Source organism: Lissotriton helveticus, chromosome 9 (genome assembly GCF_964261635.1).
Source record: "Lissotriton helveticus chromosome 9, aLisHel1.1, whole genome shotgun sequence".
NCBI lineage: Eukaryota > Metazoa > Chordata > Amphibia > Caudata > Salamandridae > Lissotriton > Lissotriton helveticus.
The window spans coordinates 219596662-219618581 of NC_136070.1; positions in this window are offsets into that span (position 1 = coordinate 219596662).

Below are 21920 nucleotides of genomic sequence, written 5' to 3' on the forward strand. Positions count from 1 at the left end.
ATACCTGATAACACTAAACCTACCTAAATGAGAAATAGATTCTCACATTTACATCTTGCACTTTTAACGCTGGCAAGTGGCAGGATATTTGTAGCTGAATGGTAATTTATGGGTCATAATGTACCACAGAGCACTTCAGTCTTTTTCCCACGTACAGTCTAAAAGTGTATTAAACGACAACATCAGGACTTTTACCGACAATGGGTAACTATTTCAGCACACTTTCAGTATGTATATCCTGTAATTCTCTGAAAATAGTAAAATATTCACATACGGTCAAGTAGAATTTAAGTCAGGGAAAGTCCTATTAATCTGAAAAAAAAAAAACGATTTTCACCCCTTTAGCAAGCTCTCTTCTTTCACTTCCCCATTCCTCCCTTATCTTAGACTTCTTTCACCTCCTCCACCACCCTTTCTGTCATGAGAGCTTTGTTTGGCTATGTGTCAATGCTCAGCCAGCAAATAGAAGAAAAACACAATGGTAATACAGTCTTTGGTCCCTTGTCTTAATATTTGGAAACTCTGAATTAGTTCACAATCTATGCGTGTCCTAACAGAGAAGAATCATCTTTGCATTCTAGGATGATATATGAGAATCATAGTGGTAAATATGAAAATCAGCAGGGTTTGAAATACCATTGTAGTCTCCAATCTGCATATTTAATACTAGCAGCCCGTCCCGACGTTGTCCGGGAGCAATTAGGCTTCAGGGCCCCCGCCCGCCCCAACGTCGTCCGTGGGTCCCCTGGAGCCTTCCTCCATATATTGCAGAATTATACCTCTATGTTTACTTTGTACGCTTTTGTAACCTGCACACGTCACTTTTTCCTCCTGTAATGTAGTATTATACCTCTATGTTTACTTTTTACGCTTTTGTAACCTGCACACATAACTTTTTCCTCCTGTAATGCACCGTTTGGCTCACTTTTGTAATGCTCCGTTTGCTTTCTCGTGCTCCCGATTGTAATTTTTGCTTCATTTTTCCGCCGCTCACCGCTTCTAACGAAATAAATAAATAACCTACCTGATCCGCCGCTCACCGCTCCTCCCCGCCTGTCCGCTGCGCCTCACCGCCCGTCCGCCGCTCCTCACCGCTTGTCCGCCACTCCTCACCGCCTGTCCGCCGCTCCTCCCCGCGCCATGTCCGCCGCTCCTCCTCGTGCTCCTGGACGCCGCTCCTCCCCGCGCTCCTCACGTCAGCACGCATGTCGCGGCTGGCGCTTCTTCCAAGGGACTACTTTTTTTTCGGTAAATTTTTTAAATAACGTATATTTAAGTTTATATAGCCTATGTCCATCTGCACACCCTGCCGATTACAACGATGTATCGGGTGTGTGGATTGGCGCTGTGGTTCCCGAGTTTACCCGCTTCAAAGGTTCAAAGTTCTTCCTTTATAATAGTAGTATAGATTGGTGTTACTCAAAATGCAGTATTGCAATATTGCCTACTCTGCATTGGACTTTAGGTCTATCAACAGCTAGAACTGTCAGAATAACGTTGTGAATTTACCACCACCCAGAAGCTGGTAATATTCAATGAGCTATTTTACCAAAAATACATGGAGACAACTCTCCATGATACCACAAGAGCTGGTGTACATGCTTATATGGTAAATAGTGTCAGATCTGATGCTTAAATAGCAGCGGGCTTCAAGGAGTGAATCTAGGGACGGGTGAATCCAAAGCTAATAGCTTAGTGAAAGCACTTTGGATTAGTATCAGTAAATTCATTTTACCAGCATTCATAAAGCAAAAGCCATAATTTGAGCCTGCAGTTATAGAAACTGTTGTAAGCTGTGCAAGATGGAGCGAGACTGATATCAACACTGAGACAAGTGAGACCTGAATAATCGAGGCACAGCATCATAAGTCTTTGTCCCAGTGATCTGAATAGAGACCAAGCCAAAGATCACACTGTAACTAGATATAGGACTGCAACGGACAGTGGATTGAATGAAATAAAAACCCAGAGTGGAATAACAACCAGAATACAGAATAGACAAAAATCAAGAGCAGGAACCGGACAACACAAAAGAACGGGAGACAGTGACTGAAGACAGATTCCACATTAGTACTAGCTCAAGGAACAGTAAAGATGGCAAGGAGTCAGGCAAAAAAAAACAAGACAAGAAATCATGAGCAGACCTTCAGAAATCACGAACATGAATTCTGAGATTGGAAGCCGGCTTTACCCAACAGTTACTTGGACAAATAATGCCCTGTTGGTACAAGGAAACCAGAACCAGGATTCAAAACAAGCAACTTGAGGAATGTACCAAACAGGCAACTGAACAACTGATATCCTGCTAGTGACCGGAAATAAAACAGGTATTTAAAATAAGGTTAGCCAGTTAAAATACTAAAGGAACCAAATAACCCCTGCTAGCTCAGAAAATATGCGGCTACAAGTGTAACAGGGATAAAAATGAAATTCAGGATAACATGGCAGAAAGGTAGGGCAGAAACAAGATGAGACGGTGAAGCAATGAAGAAACTAAAAAAAAAAGAATGCTGCACAAGCCAGCTGCAGGAAAGCAGGACACTGCAAAAAGTAAAACAGTAGCAAAAAATTTGATTTTTCAACATTACCAACTGGATATGAAAGAAGGAGTAATGTCAGTTGAAGAAACAATTCTGAATGTAGAAGCAAGTCTTAAATTCCTCCTTCCAGCTCACACGCTCACATGGGGGTTGGAATACAAAACAGGAGTGAACTAGCTGCAACACAGTGCAGGTAAGAACAATTTAAGCCATTCCTCCAGCTCTTTGATGGAGTCTATGGAGATTACAGGAAGCAAAAAAGGACAGTACTAAACATCTGGAATGTGACATGGAATGCATCTTCTTTCTGATCATGAAAGGAATTCATGCAAGGATGCAGGTGTGCATGCTGGAGTTTGTAGAATGGGTTTCAAGTAATAATCAGATTCACTAAAACACTCCTCTCTCACTCTCACCCTCAGGCATACAAGTACCATTATGCGTCAAAAGTTGATAAGTAAACCCTAGAATGGAATCTCGACTGGATAAAGTTCCAAAGAAGATAAGGAAAGATTGTGAATTAACTTTGGAGAGCAGCACCAGTATGAAACTAATGTGCCCGATTTTTGCTGGGTCATATAAGGTCTTTAAGTAGCACATCCCAATGGCTGGATAGAAGGATACTGACAGCACTTAACGGATTGTTCGATCATCTACATAAAAAAGCACGGACATTGTTACTAAATGTCAATGAGGGTAATGGCATTACTGGCATGTTGTCACATTATAGTCTTTGTATGTTGTCTTCTTCTGGGGCAGTCCTAAAATGTGTGATAAAAATGAGATCATATCTATGAAGTAATTTCTGTCTGTTGTATTGCATATTTTAGCAGAGCCTTTAAAGTGATCTTCAAATGCAAATATCTAACAGGCACTTCTTAATGAGGCAACCACATCATGGTGTTCCACACAAAGTCTAAATGTCTTGAAACAATTACTTACCAATGATGCCAGGAAAGTTTAATCTATCAATCATATACACATCAAGCAAAATTACATAGGAAGGAAAAATAAAAGAGACACAAAAACATACAGAGTTGTGGAAGAAAAGTACAATTTTCCCTTTTAAATTATTATATATGGAACATCACCAAGGAGTCTTGTTGCACTCTTGGGAAATTCACACTAGAGTATGCACACGTTGTAGTTGTCTAAAAATAAAGGAAGTACATGTCCAATTTGATCTTAAATATTTCCAAACCAATGATCAAAAATGTTGTTAAAATCTAATAATTTATGAAGCGTTGCTATCTACCAGTGACAGGCACCTTGCAAAGATGCTAACCAATCACAGATGCATTTCACGTTGTCACTTATATCAATATCAAATCAGCCTTCTTATTAGCCTGAGGAAGTCACACAATGTAGCACAAGTCAAATGCAGATACATAAACAAACTACAATAAAATGTCAGGAAATAAACACATCTACACAAACGAAGCCTTTGAGATGATAATTACATATTAAGCAGTTCTCCAGGGACAGTTTAGGTAAAACACTGCTAGAAGGACCACCTGGGCTTTCTCTGATACATATGGCTCAAAGAAAAAACATTTCTAAAACAACACCAAAATTAACATTAGAATCAAGCTTCCAATCAGTAAAATTCCCGAACTAATATAATGATAGAAAGGAAATGAATTAGAAATCAATTGGTCATTAAAACAAGAACACAATGACAAAACAGATGAAGGTACATTTACATATGACCCTTTGAAATTGTCATTGTTAGTATGTGTGCATTATCAATAAACTCTTTTACAAAAAAATAATAATAAAAGTTCTCGACGACGTTCTCGGCGAATTCCACTGGCTTACCTAGACCTGTAGGGCAAGAGAGGAGGTCAGTTACCTTGAGGGCTGGTACACTGAAAGGTACCAAGTTCAGGAAGCATTTCTTGGGGGACCATGGGCATGGATTTCAAATGGAGGTAGACTTCACTTCCCCGGCTCCAGTACTGGAGCCAGCACTCCATTCCCAACAAGATGCCAGCTGGTATGATTCTTGAGAAGGACTTTAACGCACTTGTAAAAGAGAAACCATGATTTAAGGCTCACATCAGAACCACTTTTTGTTCTAAATTAATAAATGATCACAGTTCCTCTCTGTTCTTAGTAAGTCATCTCTGCTTTCCACTACTGACTCACTCAGAGGTTTCTGTAATTAGCTTCCCCCTACCTTCCTGCCATGTGCTTACAAAAATCCTTTGTTCTTTGGTGAATACCATTTCATTCCTTTCACATTACAGGGTACTGTAATTAGTTCTTCTGCAGCGGATCGAGCCTGGCATGACACGTTTTGCAGATTGCTCAGGAATCAAGCAGCACACCTTTAACACCAATCATTGATGGGACAGGCATACCACACTTGTATATTTACTCATGAATTGCAATTTTGATAACTATTATAAGGCCATAAAGATTATTTCATTAGCCCTTTTCTAAGTCAGCTTAAGAAAGAGTGATTTTTCATCACAAACCGGTCCTTGCTGAAATGGAAAGCCTGTTCAGCCTTGTGCAACACATAGTTGTTATTTCTACTGCCCTTATGCTTTCAGACCTCCTGTGTTTACTGTTTTTGCTGACTTAGTTTTTGTTGGCTTTAGTAATCTGGGCACTTTACCACTGCTAATCAGTGCTACAGTGCATGTGCTATATACTTAAATATGGCCACATTGACTTATCCACAATTGGCATATTTAATTTACTTATAAGTCCGTAGTAAGGAGCACTACATGTGTCCAGGGTCTGTAAATTAAATTCTACTAGTGTTCATGCAGCACTAATTGTGTCACCCACCTAGGTAGTCTTTTAAACATGTCTCAGACCTGCCACTGCAGAACCTTTGTACAGTTTTAAACTGCATTGACCTTACAAGTTAACCCATTTTGCCAGGCCCAAATCTTCCTTTTTATCTATACTAATATAATAAAGAGAGAGCCCAAACCTTTGAGGCGGGTAATCTCAGGAACCACAGCACCAATCACAACACCCAATACAGCATTGGAAAGGGCAGTTGCAGCAGAAGGACATAGGCTATGCAGACGCCCACCCTGTACATTTAAAAGGTAAAAGTACCGTGCCAGCAAAGTAGTCCCTTGTGGGCGTTTCTGCGTTGTGCTCTGGGCATGTGCTGGGGGCGTAACAACGCTGGGGGCGTGTGGTACGTTCCGCCCTTCATGCCATGTCTCATATCGTGTGCTAATCCCACCCTGCTCCCTTTAAATACCCCTGCACCCCATAATCTTAACCCACCTTTACTCCTTAAAATACCCCAACACCCTTAAACACTAACCCATCATAATCCTATAAATATACCCTGTATCCCAAAACCCAAACCTATCCCTAAACCCAAAAAATACCCCTGTGCCCCAAAACCCAAACCAAGCCCTGAACCCTATAAATACCCCTGTACTTCAAAACGCAAACCTACCCCTGAACTCTAAAAATACCCCTGTACCCCAAAACCCAAACCTAGCCCTGAACCCTTAAAATACCCCTGTACCCCAAAACCCAAACCTACCCCTGAACCCTAAAAATACCCCTGTACCCCAAAACCAAACCTAACCCTGAACCCTAAACATAACCCTGTACCCCAAAACCCATACCTACCCCTGAACCCTAAAATACCCCTGTACCCCAAAACCCAAACCTAGCCCTGAACCCTAAAAATACCCCTGAACCCCAAAACCCAAACTGAACCCCTGAGCCCTAAAAATACCCCTTTACCCCAAAACCCAAACCTAGCCCTGAACCCTAAAAATACCCCTGTACCCCAAAACCCATACCTATCCCTAAACCCTAAAACTACCACTGTACCCCAAAACCCCAAACTATATCTGAACCCTTAAAATACCCAAACACCCCAAAACATATACCTCAGTACCCCAAAACATATACCCCTATACCCATACTTACCTTATCCAAACATAAAAAAAATGCTTTTACCATTCATGCATTTACAACAAATTTCGTTGTAAATGTATGTGTGGTAAAAGCATATAAAATGTAGTGCCATGCGTTATAATGGTATTGCTGAGTCATGGTACTTTCGTATTGAAAGTATGCGGAGTGATGGTATGCGGAAAGAAAGTTGCGGAATAATGGGTGTTTACCCTCCCACGGTAGGTACATTGGTGGCACGGCGGCCCACATCTCCAGCAACATACTCATATTTTTCCCCATCCATTTGCAAAATGCACAGGTCTCTCTCATTGCTGGCCAGCACCGACATACACTTTTAGACACACCTCCTGCCACAAGTTCTAGAATTGAGAACTTTAGAGCTGGGGAGCTACGTTCGAATCTCGGCATCAGCTCAACATCCTGTGATTCAAGGCAAATCGCTTTGTCTCCCCGTGCCTACCACAAATGAATGTGTTCTTCTGTAATGTAAATTGTGCTCATGCCATGTTGTCAAGTTCGCGCTATATAATATTGCAAGGAAAAATAAAGTAGGGAAACTCGAGTTCACACACTACTGAACGCGCACTCTTAAGTGCATCAGCAGTGCACTGTGAATCGGAACGTTTCACAGGCCTGTCACAGATAAGAAATGCTATCAAAACAGAATCCTACAGAACAATATACTACTGGCCGGCGGCAATTCATACCCGGACAACGTCGGGACTGGCTGCTAGTTACACATAAGCCACCTCTAAGGTAGACCCTGGACAGCCCATGGAGAGGGTCGGGGTGCAGTGTATTTAAAAAGTGGGACATGTACTTTTAGGTTTTACATGTCTTGGTAGTAAAATACTCTTGAATTCATTTTTCTCTACTGCAAGGACTGTCTCTCCCATTAGATGACATTGAGATTGCCTTATTACATTTTTATAACTGTAATTTCCAATTGGGAAGAGATGGGACCACCAGGTTTGGTGTCTCTGGAATCCCAATTTAAAAACACAACGTATGGTAAAGTTTGAATTTGAATTGCAATTCACAAAATTTAAGTTTTAGAAAGTTTGTATTTTCTTACTATAACAATTTGGTGCCTTCTGCCTGTCTCTGATTAAATGTCTGGGGTGTGTGACATCTGGCTTTGTGCATTCCCTCTAGACAGCCACACACAAAGCGAGCGTACGTGTGACTGATGGGCCGTCCACATTTTGAATGGCATCCGGGGCAGTATGGAAGGGAGGAGCTGACACTTACACCTGAAAGGGCCACGACCTGTCCACACACAACGGGCTGTAGTGAGTCTAGGGACAAAACAGGAAAGGCAAGGATGTGTGCAGTTCAATGACATCAATGGCATCTCTTTGCAGTCTGCCCCACTTCAAAGGCCCAACTGGGTATAAGTACTGGACCTTTGACACCACCAACTCAGAACACTTCTGGAACTGGGGACATTATACCAGGAAGAAAGACTGCTATTCTGCTGGTTGGACTGCCAATCTGTGGGACTGCTTTGTTGTGCTAGCCTGCTTTCCTGGGAGTGAGAAGGACTGGACCTGCATCTGTTCATCCTAGAACCTAAGCATCTCAAAGGGTTTGTTTGCTTGCCTCCTGTTCTGAAGTCTCAGAGATTTCAAAGACTTCTCTTCAATCTACAAACACCACCTGGACTTTGCGTCCTGCATGTCTTTTTCTGCCAAGAGGTGCCAACACAGTCCTGGACTCCTGGAAGTGAGCATAAAGTGCTGCCTCTGCTATAACCCACTCATCAACATCATTGCATCAATCAGAACCAATGCATGTGGGAATCAGATTGACACATCGCACTTGGGACTTTCACATCACCTCCAGAACCGCCGCTTCAGAATTGACACATCGCCACCACTGCATGGAGGATATCGAAGCATTGCCTCTACAGCGTGGAGAAACCAGGCACATCACATTCAGAACCGCTGCACTGCAGAACCGCTGCATCGCTCACAGAGCCAACGCATCACCTCTATTGCATGGAGAAATACGGTGCATCACCCTAACTGCGTTGTGATCACAGGTGCATCACTCGGCTGCACCCTGTATCTTGTTGTTGCAACCAGGATCAAGATACTTTTGCTCAGCCGGCCCTGCAAGGGTCCTCTATCTGGCCTGTGCTCCATTGCGGTCAGCCTGAACTCTTGACTTTGTCCCGGTCCAGCGTGACCAATTAACGCTTTAAGTGCTTGCTGCTTCCAAGCACTATTTCTACCTTTATTCTTTCAAAATTCATACCTCAACTTCTACTGATTGGATATTTGTAAGTTTGGTCTTGTAAATTTATGAAATTATTATCTGTTTTTCAAAATTTGTATGGTGTCTTTCTGCCGTGTTTTCACTGTGCTACTGTGACGTGTTGCACAGATACTTTACACATTGTGACTGCTCTGTGCCAAAATACCAGAAGGGTGAACTCAGGATAATTTAGGTTGTGGTGTGATTTATCCTGATTAGGATTGTGAATCCTGCTCAGAAAAGGTGCATACCTCGGCCAAACAGAAATCCAATTTCTAACAATAGTGCTATTGAATCCCGACAGGAACAGGCCCATTTCATATTTGACAGGGCTCTATTTTTCACAATTTATATGTAATTTAGCTAATGTTAAACATAGGTTTTTCCAAATGATAAAAATAATTTTTTAGGACTTGTCTTGGCTGCAGATTTTAGCTACCATAGTTCAGGGTTGAATGACAGCCTGGAAGCTCTAGTATTAAATCATTCATGCAGGTGATGCAATCTATACTGGAGCCCACGTATGACATCCAACTTAGATACCACACATTATGTTTCCATACCACTGTACTGTGGCCTTACCTAAGCCAAAGTCACCAATTGGAAATTACCATTTGTTACCATGTATACTAAATAAGGTGAATGCCCATGGAGGGTTTAAGCAGCCCCCAAGTGCCTGAGTTAACAGTTACCAGTGATCCAGTCTCAAAAAAGCAACACATACAAGAGTTTAGAATTTGGCTGTAAATTAAGCATGGTGAAGCTTCCATGCAAGCCAAAGGAGACAGGCTATTGAAAAATTGGCAATGAGATTTGGATCAATAAAAATGATTTATGTTTTATTTTTAATGACATTATTAATTTTCTGGTCTTCATTTTTAATTATTATATATACAAAAAGGGGCCTAATTAGGATGTTGGGCAGACTTACATCCACTTGACACCATTTTGGAAAGGAACCCCCTGACATTAGGTCAGTGGCTCCGACCGCAGGATTATGATGCAACCGCCCATAGGGTGAACGCAAACATCAATTTGTCAATGGTGGGCGAAAAAGGCCTGCAGCACTAGCTTCCATTGACAAATGTATGTTTGTAAGAATCCCTGCACCATGTGGCCGGCATACGATACAGGGATCTTAATGGGGGCAGCCATTGTGGAGGGCCAGGGAGGAAGGGAGCCCTGCTGGGGGATCCCAAATACACTTTCCAACAGCCTTTTCATGTCAGAAAGGCCAACGTGAAATGGCTGTCGGAAAGTGCCATCATAATCCCGATGACCGAGCCAAGCCTGGTTCTGCAGTCATTAAGGGATTATGTTAGCTTCCGACACTCCGATGGGCTCCTTCAACCCATTGGAATAATGTTGGAATACCCCGCTGGTATCATTCCTACTGCTGTCATCCTAATATGGTGGTCAGAATTAAACCAACAATGTCAGACGGAAAACCTCTGACCACTGGTAATTAGGCCCAGTATGTTAAAACTTGTACATATCTAGTTTAATATATTTATTTAAAAATATTTCCTTTTTATTTTTTATCTCTGTTTATTTCTTTTTACTTTTGAAGAGTGAATAGTAAATCTGTCTCCCTGTTCCCTCTCCTTTAGTGGTACATATGCCCCACTTGTGAGCCACTCCCCTCTGTCACTTACACATTTACAACTAAAATATATGCAGAAAAGAAATATGAGAGGCAGCGCTTTTAGAGGACAGAGACAAGGCCTTCTCTGGGCGGAGGTACTTCACACCTCTTTCAGGACACAATGGCCTTCCTGGCAGGAATCTTCAAAGGCAATGCCGCCTTTTAAATCTAACCCAGGAACCTCCTGATTTAGGGGGAAGCCAAGCCTCCTTTCCTGCTTCACTTTTGGTGGGAGGAAAGGTGGCAGAATTAGTTATATTAGGAGATGTGTCCCCACTTAGCCTGTACCACCACTAGGGTGGGCAGGCAATGTGAAACCCTCTCTACCATCTTGGGATGCTGGAGAAAAACCTATCAGGGTAGTGCCCCTTTACACAGGAAGTGGTTCACTGGTTAGTGTAGACACCCTAAAGGTAAATAGTCCTTGGCTACTACCTGTCTCCCCTTGTAATACCCCTAAATTCAGTATTTAGGTGGTACCCTGAGACCTGAACACATAATCAATGGACAAGAAAAGACCAGGACCAAGAAGCCCTGCTGCAGAAGAATAAGGTGCTAAACCTTGCCTGCTGACTCAAGGACGCAATAATCACTGCCTTCTGTGTCAGCCTGAAGCTGAAAGGACTCCAAAAACGCCAGAGCAACTCCAGCATTCATGCAATCACCAAAAAGTTTCCTGGATGAAGGTGACACTCTATTGCACACCACATGCACCAATCCTGTAAAGTCTGGTTTGTTGACTTGCTGCCCCCAACACTAGGACCTACTATTTATTTATTTATTTATTTTATTGAATTTGTATTGCGCTCAGCTACCCGTAGAGGGTTTCCCGGCGCCAGGGACAGCCTAAAGAAGAAAGATAGGTAATTGCTGAAAACAGGAGAAGCAGAGAACATTTGACCAACTAAAACAGAAAAGTTTTTAGCTTTTTGCGAAAGGCTAGAAGATTAGTTTCCGTTTTAAGCGTCAGCGGAAGAGCATTCCACATCTTCGGCCCCAAATGGGCAAAAGAGCGGCCTCCCATTTTTGTCAAGCGAATTCTAGGAATTACAAAATTGGCTTGATTTGATGACCTAAGGGAACGATTTGGCTGGTATGGCCGGACAAGATTGTGCAAGTATGTGGGAGCAGAACCCTGACGGATTTTGAACATAAGGCACAAAGTTTTAAAAGCTACACGGTCAGCAATTTTTAACCAATGAAGGTCACATAGGGCTTGTGTTGCAGACATTCTGCGTGGGACATTGCACAGAAGGCGGGCAGCTGAGTTCTGCACAACCTGGAGTATATTCATTGTAGCTCTATCAGCTCCCAGATAGAGCACATTGCCGTAGTCGATACGGGACATTACAAGAGCCTGGACAACAGTTCGACGAGTAGACTCAGGCAGCATCCATAGGATCTTCTGCAACCAGCGTAGAGTGTTAAAGCAGATTGCAGCGACCTTAGTTGCCTGTTGACGCATCGAGAGTTTCTCGTCGATTAGAAAGCCGAGGTTACGAACAACTGGCACGGGGGTAGGCAGTGGACCCATGTCACTAGGCCAATGTCTAGAACCCCACAGATCTTTATGTTTGCCAAGTACGATAACCTCGGTCTTTTCACCATTGAGTTTTAGCAGGTTGGCCTGCATCCAGGCTGCAACCCGAGAAAGGCCGATTTTAAGGGCAGAGGTGTCCTGAGACCTACTGTCAGACAGGGAGAACACGATCTGCGTATCATCTGCATAGGAGTAAATAGACAGACCGGCGTCCTCTACTATCGTGGCAAGGGGTCTGATGTAAATATTGAACAATAAAGGGCTCAATATAGACCCCTGCGGAACGCCATAAGCAGATGAGCAGATCGCCGATTCAGCTTTGGTTGAAAATACCTGAAAGGTGCGCTCATTAAGAAATGAAGCCACCCAGGCAAGCGCAGATCCTGCAACACCAAGGGAGTGAAGGGACTCTAGAAGAATGGAATGCGACACGGTATCAAAAGCCGCGCTTAAATCCAATAGTATAAGCGCAAAGGTCTCACCACTATCAATACCGTGTCGGAGTCGCTCAGTCACCCCCAGGAGTGCGGATTCGGTGGAATAATTGGCGCGAAAGCCTGATTGGGATGGATGGAGATATCCCGTATTTTCAACAAATTCGTTTAGCTGAAAGTTGACATGGCGTTCTAGTATCTTAGAACAAGCTGGCAGCAGGGATATAGGCCTAAAATTGGCCAGGTTAGTAATGTCCATACCAGATTTCTTCTGTAGGGGAACGACCATGGCGTGTTTCCATTCCTGTTCCACCCGAGATTCACTAAGAGAGATGTTAAGTAACCTCATTAGGAATCTACGTGGTTCAAGGTCAAGTTGTTTCAGTATCCTCATAGGGACAGGGTCCCGAGGAGATCCTGACTTAATGCTTTTTAGGCACGACAGGAAGGAAACATCATCAAATAATTTCCAGTTGTGCAGAAACTCAGTAGGAGGGACAGAGACATTACAGCAAGAGCCAGATAGGAAGGGATCAGTAGGGGGCGGAAGGGAAATTAAGGATTGGTGAATGTCCTGAACCTTCGATATAAAAAAGTCCGCAATAGCATTACAATGTTTACCATCCAGAGCTGGCAACACAGGAACAGTGTCAGCACCTGTGAGTTTATTAACAGTAGCAAAAAGAGTCCGAGGACAATTTTGCACTGAAGTAATAGTAGAGGTAATGTAAACTGCCTTGGCCCGTTTACAGTTGGCATGATAGGCTTTTAGCTCATCCTTGTAAATCAGTTTAGAGGGAATGCAATAGAATCTCCTCCACTTCCTCTCCAAGGCTTTACATTTAGCACGTTGGATTTTTAACTCATCCGAGTACCAAGGTGCTGGGGGACGCAAAGATCGAAATTTACTGCCCGAACGGGGGGCATGTACAGATACTGCATCTGTTAGCCACCTAATAATAGGGGCATTCAAATTCTGCTCAATATTATTGAGAGACGGAATAGTCTTCGTCAGATGCAGATTAAAAGTGGCTATATCGATTTTGTCCCATCGATAAGAGGGTTTTGTTTCCTCTACATAAACATTGGTTATATAAAGACCGGGCGGTAACACAAAGTGTACGGCATAATGATCGGACCACACCAGCGGACGTGCCAGATGAGAGCACTCAAATGGAAGAGTGGAAATAACTGGGTCCAAAAGGTGACCGGCAATATGAGTAGCTCCAGTATTACAAAGTGTGAGATTAAAAACCTCTAAATCAGAAAGAAGAGATTTTGTAAGGGGATTATTAACATCGTCTAAATGAATATTTAAATCACCAAGTATGGTGAAATTATTTGATTTCAGGAGTATTGCTGATAGACAATCAACAAGTAAGGGAATCCAAGAAGCAGCATTCCCCGGGGGCCGATAGATTAACAGACCCGAAAGTGTCAAACGGGGATTAATCGTGAGTTTAAACAATGCAGCTTCACTACCTGGGAGATGTAGTGCCTCCAGTTTGCATTGGTATGTGGATTTAAAGATGATAGCAATTCCACCCCCTTTACCTGAGGGTCTATCCTGATGAAGCATAACATAATTAGAAGGAATCGCAGCAGCGATATCCGGACCTGAGCTGGCATGAATCCAGGTCTCGGTCAAGAATAAAACATCAGGAGATTCCTCGATTATGAAATCATGGATGTTTAGATTATTCTTAGGGAGCGATCTACAGTTTAGGCTCCATAAATGGAGCGGGGCGGGAGGGGAAGTACCACCCTTCGTAGGCTTCCGTTTCCCCCTACAGTGCTTAGTATACTGTTGGGTTTTAGAGAGCTGCATTTTGCCAGTAGTAAAGCCGCAGCCGGGGCATAAGAAGTTATGGCACGGCAGAGTGCAGGTAGCGCAATGAGAGGAAGCAGAAGGTCGCAGTAAATAGAGTGCCGCAGATGAATAATACACGCGACTGCCCTGAGTTAACGTACCTGAGGTCACGATGGCAGTGGACAGCCCGTCCTGCAGCCCGTCCTCAGCGCGGACGGGCGCAGACGGGCAGGACTCAGGCACGACTCCGGCTAAGCGAGGGCGACCCATCTGCGCGTCCCGCTGCGCGGTAGAGAAGAGCTTTAAATAGGCACTCCAGGCTCAGCTCGGTCACAAGGGCGTTCCAAAATGGCGCCCGTAGTTGTAGTAGTGATCCCAACCTAAGATGGCCCCCAAGCAGGGCAAACCCCAGGACCCGGACTCGCCGAAAACGGCGATGCGCTTTCCTTTAAATGCGGTGTGAGGGAGGGAGAGATCTTAAGCCCAGCCTGACCCCGCTAAAAACAGGGGGAAAAACGAAATTAAATAAGAAAGCAAATAGCATAAAAGGTGAGTTTAAAAATGAGGTAGCGCTAGCAGCAGCGCGAGCGCTAAGCAGCAATACCTATCAGGGCAGAGGTGAAGGAGTAATCGCCTTAAATAGGCACTCCAGGCTCAGCTCGGTCACAAGGGCGTTCCAAAATGGCGCCCGTAGTTGTAGTAGTGATCCCAACCTAAGATGGCCCCCAAGCAGGGCAAACCCCAGGACCCGGACTCGCCGAAAACGGCGATGCACTTTCCTTTAAAGGTGGTATTGCCACATTACACCAATATCCAGCTTACCGGACCACCAACAGCAAACCCTGAGAAAAAGAGTCCACACAATACTCCCAAAGAATCAGAAGCAAGTACCCATAGAGGGATGTCGAGACACGCAAAACCCACTTCCTGAGTAGCCCTGCTGTTCCGATATCACCTCTCCAATTTGCCTGCTCCGGAGCGCGAGGACCTCAAGTCACACAATGCCCAGCTGAACTGTTCGCTCTGCACTCGGCCCCACAGGCCCCGGTAGCACTGACCAACCAGCTGTGCTCCTGTGGTCCCTAAGCCCTTGCAAACTCCTCACTTTAAGAAGACCCACCAAATTTACCTGCAAGTCCTCCTGTGCAGTGTGTTTTCAAGTGGCCCCCTTCGTCTTTGCGAGCCAGCATCCAAGACCCTGAGCGCACGTACTTCTCCAGCAGGAACTTTGGACCTGGCCCCAGAATTGGCCTAAAACAAGAAGGTGAACTTTGTGATAGCATTGCTTGATATTTTTTCAGAACTTTGCAAAATCGTAACTACGAAAGTATTTACCTTTGAACTGTGTTCTTGATCTTACAAATGACATAAAAATCTGCATTATTTTTTATAAATTGGTCTCTAATTTATTCTTGAGAGTGTGTCTTATTTATTGCCTCTGTGAGTACAGCAAATGTTTAGCACAACCTCTAATAAGCCTAACTGCTCGCCCCTACTACCACAAAAGAACTCTAGAATTATCTGCTTTTATCTCTATATACCTTTTGGAGATTCACTGGACTCTCTGCACAGTGTACTTCACTTTAGTACACTATATAGAGAGCTAGCTTCCTACATCATATCTCTTCCCATTTGAAAATTATACTTATAAAATATAATAAGGCAATCCCAATGTTTTCTCTGGGAGGGATAGACCTTGCAGTAGTGAAAAACTGATTCATGAATATTTCACTACCAGGACATGTAAAACTTAAAGGTACATGTCCTACTTTGTACACACTGCACCCTGCCCATGGGCTGTACATGGTCTACCATCGGGGTGACCAAGATGTAATACAAGGGAAGGTTTGGGCCTGCAAGTAGATTAACTTGCAAGGTCAACATGGCAGTTTAATAAGGTACAGCCAGGCTCCGCAGTGACAGGACTGAGACTTGTTTAAAGTGCTAGTTAAGTGAGTCACACAATCAGTGCTGCAGGCCCACTAGTAGCACCTAATTTACAGGCCCTGTGCACATGTGGTGCACTTTACTAGGGACTAATAAGTAAATGAAATTTGCCGGTTGTGGATAAGCCAATGTTACCATGTTTTAAGTAAAGAGGACATGAATTCTAGCACTGGTAAACAGTGCTAAAGTGCTCTGATTCCTAAAGTCAGCAAAAACAAAGTAAGCACAAGAGTAAAAAACAGGAAGTCAGAAGGTAAAACATCAAGCGAAACCATGCTAAGGATGCTATGTCTAATAATTCTGAAATGATGTCTAAGGTATGGCACATTTGAATGCCATCTAGATGGAATGACAGTGGAAAGCTGAAAGCATTTTCTATTGAGAATACTACAGTAAATGAGGAAGTTAGGGTGCTTCATAAAAAAGTCTAGTAAGATGGCCACTAGAGACAAAAGTGCCAAAAAGTAGCACAAATACACCCCATGACATAATTGTGCAAAACACTTAATTTCCTTTTTTTCTTTTTAGTTTTGCATAGCGTCAACTTGACTTGAAGTTATTAGAGTAATTTACATGAGCATCAGTTGCATTTCACAAGGATACATTCATATTAGTTTTAGGCCTGCGCCAAAACTCAAACCTGGTTCCCCAGTTGCAAAGTCGGCAGCTCCAGCTGCAATGCTATATACTCTCCCTACAATAAATAATAAAGTGATAAACTGGATAAAACAACATAAAGATAGAAAATAATTTAAAATTGCTTTTCAGAAAATGTGTCCTCTTTTTAGTTTTTAGGGCACTAATCATAATTTCTATGGGAATTTTTATAATTTCTAAATGAAATACTCTAGGTTTTACAGTTTTGATTACATCAAGATGGCTTCAGGAGTGCCGCACTTTCGTAACAAATATATGATGTTAGCACTCTAATTGTTCACTTCAAGGAGACAGAGGGCAGGGAGGAGGGGACGGAGGCAGCAAGTTGACAACGCACAGCAGGCGGGTGGGACAGTGGCAACACAACTGACTATGGAGGGCAGGTGAAAGGGGTTAAGGGGCAACAAACCAACCATGCAGGGCAGGCAGGAGAGGCTTTCACATTACAAAAGACCGTCGAGGGCAAAAGGCAGAGGAAATTGCAGCGGCAGTTCAACCATACATGCCAACAGACTTGATTCAGGCAGGAGACTACTGAATTTTTTAAGCCTAAGAGGGCTTTATTTTTAGCTGTCTTATGCCTAAGATCTCCTTTTTTCAATGTAAACCAATAAAGAATGTTTTGTTTTTCATAATCTCCTTTTTACCAAGCTCAGAATGTTGGCATGTATGGTACATTTGACCACAGAGGGGAGGGATGGGGTAGGGATATGGATTCAGACAATAGAGGGCAGGAGGCAGGTGGGAATGGCACCAAACTGACCTTACTGGGCAGGTGTCAGGGGTTGCAACAGCATTATACACCACACAGGGCAAACAGGAGGGTAGTGCAGCACAATTGACCATTAAACTCAATAGGGAAGACAGGGCCATGAACATGGACAACAGGGAGCACATGGTAAAGAGGGAAGGGCAGCAAGCTGACCATACGGGACAGACAGGAGGGGCAGCTTCAGCACAACATACCATGAAGGGCAGGAGGGAGGGGGCAGGGGTATGCCAACGGACCATGGAAGGCAGGAGGGAGGGGGCAGGGGTATGCCAATGGACCATGGAAGGCAGGAAGGAAGGGCTAGGGGCCCACACATGGAAAACAGAGGGCAGGGGGGAAGGGGACAGGAGCTGCAACCTGACCGTGTAGGTCATGGGTCTTGTGCAGACTGTGTCAATGAAACCAGCTGATGAACCCATAACTAGGGTGAAACTGAACTTCTGATGCTTGTGTTCTGGTTCAGTGAGGACCTGGCTTGGCAGTTCAGACTGCACTGTTCCTATCGGAGCAGGGTCAGCACTGAATCGCATATAGCTGGGTCTGAACTGAGGAGGCATGGTGTGCAAAATAACAATGGATCTGGATAATTACCTGTGGCTGAGATTAATTCAAGCATTCCATCCATCACTGTTTTGAATACTTATTGTGTTTTCCTGAGTGGGTCGGTTATGCCCAGACGTGGGTCTTGTATACACTGTGTCACTGGCATACTGTGTCACTGGAACGAGTACCAACACACAATGAAGGGCAACAGGAACACTATTATGGTGTACACACAGACAATGTAAGGAAGGTGCAAGGTTTCAGGGCAGCAAGCTGACCACACTGGGAAGGTTGGAAGGGCAGCGGCAGCAGAAAAGACTATGCATGGCAAGAGAGAGGGTTAGTGGTGCCACAACAGCCTTTGTGGGCAAAAGGGATTGGCAGGAGCATGTGCAAAAGACCATAGAGGGCAGAAGTGAGGGATAGGGGTTGGACCCAGACAAGAGAGGACAGGGGCTTCACAACAGACCATAAAGGGTGGGCAGGAGGAACAGTTGAGACACAACAGGACATTGACTGCAGAAGGAAGCAAAATGGGCCATGGAGGACAGGATGGAAAGGAAAGGGGCATGGAACTCGGATAATGGAAGGCACAGTGGAGGGGGCAGAGGCAGATGGCACCCATCTGACCATTCTGGGCAGGTGGTAGGGGCAGTGACAGCTCAATAGAACACTCAGAGTTGACAGGAAGGGCAGTAGCAAGTCCATGGAACATGGTGGGCAAAAGGGAGGGAGCATGGGCATGCACACATACACTGGAGGGCAGGGTGAAGGAGGTTAGGGGCAGCACCTTAAGCACAGAGGCTAAACAGGAAGGCGATGATAGATGCATAGATTCAGGCAAGGGCAGGAGTGGTGGGCAGGGATATCAACCTAACTGGAGGGAAGTGGCAGCACATCTATCCATGCAGGGTAGGTGGGAGTGGCAAATGCATGGACTCGGACAACAGAGGGTAGGGAGGCAGTGGGTAGGGGCAGCAAGCTAACTGTGCAGGGGAGACAGGAAGGGCAAAGGCAGAACAATGGCCACACAGGCCTGGATGAATCGGCAGGGGTGTGGACTTGGACAATATAGGGCAAGGAGAAGAGGGGCAGAGCAGCACGCTTGGACGGGGGTAGAACAACAGTCTATGCCAGGCCAGACCCTGAGCCTAGCCCCCAGCCATGCATTACAATGGACATCTTACTTTACATTAATAAATCCCTAGAAATACACTGAAAAACCAAATGTTAAATACTTTATAGTTAAGAATTGTAAGAATATCTAACTTTACATTATAGAAAACCTTAGAAATGTACTACAAAAACAAAGGTCAAAGGGATGTTATAGTTTGGTGAAAGTGTCATGTTAAACAACCCATTTGAAACTGACAAAACCACAGAAATTCACCAGTAATAGTTATCTCAAGTAACTGTAACTTCTAACCTGAAGTAACAATAACGTGCACCCTCAACATGTACTGCTTTTCCCCTTACATATTAAATCACTCATGACATATTCATTGACTACATTTATAACATCCCAAATCCCATCTGAAACGTCTTCTTTTTGATAAAACAGTTGCACTTTTTAATTGCTGCGGAGTATGCAAAGCTGCCAAATTACCTACAAGCTCTGCCTGTTCGGCCCGCCCCTTCCATGTTATAAGTATGCAACAGTGCTGGCTCCAGCTTTGGTGGCCACAGGGCTGGTTGCAAGCCAGGGCCTGTTGCCATCACCCTGCTCTGCATGGCCAAAGATTGTGCGCCGTGTGGGGTTTGCTTCTGGTGAGGGGGGAGGATTACTGTAGGGCAGACAATCCCCTTGCTGTGCACGGATATAGGGGGTTGGCCTTACATATGGTGATTAAATATTTCTTTAAGTAAAAAAAAACTAGATATAAAATTTAAAAAACAAAAGGTTAGAGTACCGTTATAGTTAGGAGTGATAAAAAGATATGTTTTTGTTTTTAAAAAACCCTTAGAAATTCACAGAAAAAAACTAAAGTCAAAGTAACATTATAGTTAGATTAATTTGTTAGTCACAACATTAACGCTTTGAACTAAAAAAGACAGAAATTCATCACTTATAGTTAGCAAAGCTGGCTGTAACTTGTGCCCCCACCATGCACTGCTTATGACCATACATATGATATCACTCTTAACATGTTCTATGACATAATTTATAGCATCACTGATGACATCTCAAATTAAATCATTGATGACATCACTGATGACATCCTCCAATGATTATGTTTGCTGTATAGTTTACATAATGTTGGGTAACTACTTTTTTGCCTAATTTTGTTCAGCCTGTGTCTAGCTAATGGATATGTGTTTACGAAATGCTCCTAATACACCATATGTATTGAACATGTTATCAACCTTTGTATTTAAGAGTAACGCTGTATGTAGGTAACAGTCGACTTGTGTTCATTATGTTCCACACAAGTTTTTTGGTACTCCAGAGAAAATTTCCAGCAGGGCAAAGATGCCCTGCATACTTAGGGGTTTATTTTACAAGCCCCTTGCGCTGCCATCGCTTCACTTTTTTTGACGCACGGGCGGCTTAGTGTGCTGGCCCTTAATTACAAGGCCATGCATGGCTTTTCATAACCTTGTAAATATGGCCCCTTCTCGCCTATTACTTTGTGTGAAAGGGGAGTACCACGGGTGTTGCTGTGGGTGATCCTATGCATCACCCATGGATTCTACCACATTCCCAGATTTACAAAGTTTTGTAAACTTGAGAATGTCTCAGAATCCCATGCCTTCTCAGGGAGGTGTAGAGTGGCACATCAAAGAAAAATACTATTACTTCACATTGTTTTTCCTCTTTCTATGTGTGCTGCATTCTGCAGCAGACATAGAAAGATGAAAATACCATCAATAATTGTTTCCGCATAGGATAATGGCCCTTCCTGCTCAACAACAATTATCCTTGCAATGCAGGCAGTCTTGAACCATGGTGCAAGGGTGCCTGTGTAGGTGCACAGCTGCTGTTTTAGCACCTGTGCTGGGGAGAGCACAGGGATGCACTGTATTGCTGTAAGTATGGTGCATCCCTGTTCTTTTAAAATGATGCATCTCGGTGCAGCAAAATGGCTGTGTCATTTCCTAGTAAATGTGGCCTCTATTATTGTAAGTACCCATGACTTATTATACAGAATCCTCTTAGAAAGGCAATTTCTACATAACATAGAACACTGTGTGCACCAGATGCTAACCTATGTACATGTGTTTCTTTTGCTTCCAAAGAAGGGCTATCTGTAATGTTTCCAGCTCAGTAAGAAGGCTGCAAGTAGTATGATCTTTAGCACGTTCAGACATCTGTTGTTTTTAGTGAATAGTCGCTCCTTGTTCAAGTTTTACATAGAATGTATACCGTTCTTAGTCTTTAATACTCTGTGGTGTATTTCTCATGAGAATTCCACCATCTGCAAACAAATAGGTTCAGAGGAAACTTTCTACATAAAGTAAACAGTGTCACAGCCCCTTTTCTACTTATAGCCACTTATTTTCTCAAGGTAGGTTCAGTGATTATCAGGGGTTCTATACAGGTAAAGAGTGCCCATAGTAGCGCATTTGTTATGCAACAGAACTTCAGTATCTGGAGGAACTTGATTTTTCATGAAAAGTTGAATACAGATTGAACACTGTGTGCAGGATAGCTTACCCTTTCGTATGTGGTTCATAGTTAACATGAAGTCAGCTATCCATGAAATGTATGGTATATGGTCAATGTTGCAAATAACACAACCTTGCTTTACCTATGTGGGTTGTACATATGATAGCATTAAATACACTTAATATTATCCTTAACTTACACAGCTCTACTGGTATACCCATTTAAAGAGCAATGTGTACAAAAGAAGCTTTGATGATTTC